Raw genomic sequence first — 918 nt, forward strand, 5'->3', positions numbered from 1 at the left:
GCAGCTACAAACAGAGAGGATGCTAGTGAGAGGAGTCGTCCCTGCTGACTCCGTCCTGCTGGATTTCTCTTCGTGTGATTGGTCAAATTAACTCCAACTTCCTGTCAGTCAACTCTGTCACTAGGCTTTGTTGTTTCCTTTTGTATTTAAAGACATATTAAAAAAAATTAACAGCAGCATCATGACCACCTTAGGGAGGCAATGATCAGCCACCATCTAAGAGTTTCAGGTAAGTTTAAGTATACCGTTTTGGCTGTTTAGGTTGGTGATACTCAACTGGTGGCTCTAATGCCGCATGTGGCTCTTTTGTGACGACTTGTGGCTCTTTGAAGTCTTGAAATAATAATTCCACCCGTAAACATTTGTAAAGGGAAAGTTTGACCTCGGAAATGATCGACTGCAAAACACCCTCAATTTGTTTCCTACATTTACACAGTAGACTTTAAATGTCAGATTTAGTTGTCAACCTCTGTTTTTGTCTGTGCATTTCCAACGGATGTGTGCAAGAAAAACATACAAGATAAATATCTATTTTTGAGAAAAGGGACAGAACATGTTCACAACTTGCCTTTGTACTCTTATTTTCCTTCAGTAATTTGAAGTGGACATTCTCTGAGATAAGGTATCAACTTGTGTGTAGGAACAGCTTTTAAATTCTACTTTTTTTTCTAAAAACAAAACTTTTTTTTGCTAGTCATATCTTGATTTGTCAACTGCATCAGACATACTAAACTGTATTCCACTTTTAATATCAATTCACATTCATCAGTTCAAGATGAATGCAAAGTTTTCATTTATGTAATACTAATAACAATAAGCAGAACTATATAATGATACATTACAACAAATAAGATTGATAGAATAAACAGAGGAGTATGCATTTTTGCAAAATGAACTAAACCATCATCTGAAATTTTT

The sequence above is a fragment of the Cheilinus undulatus genome, linkage group 5 (genome assembly GCF_018320785.1).
Source record: "Cheilinus undulatus linkage group 5, ASM1832078v1, whole genome shotgun sequence".
Lineage (NCBI taxonomy): Eukaryota > Metazoa > Chordata > Actinopteri > Labriformes > Labridae > Cheilinus > Cheilinus undulatus.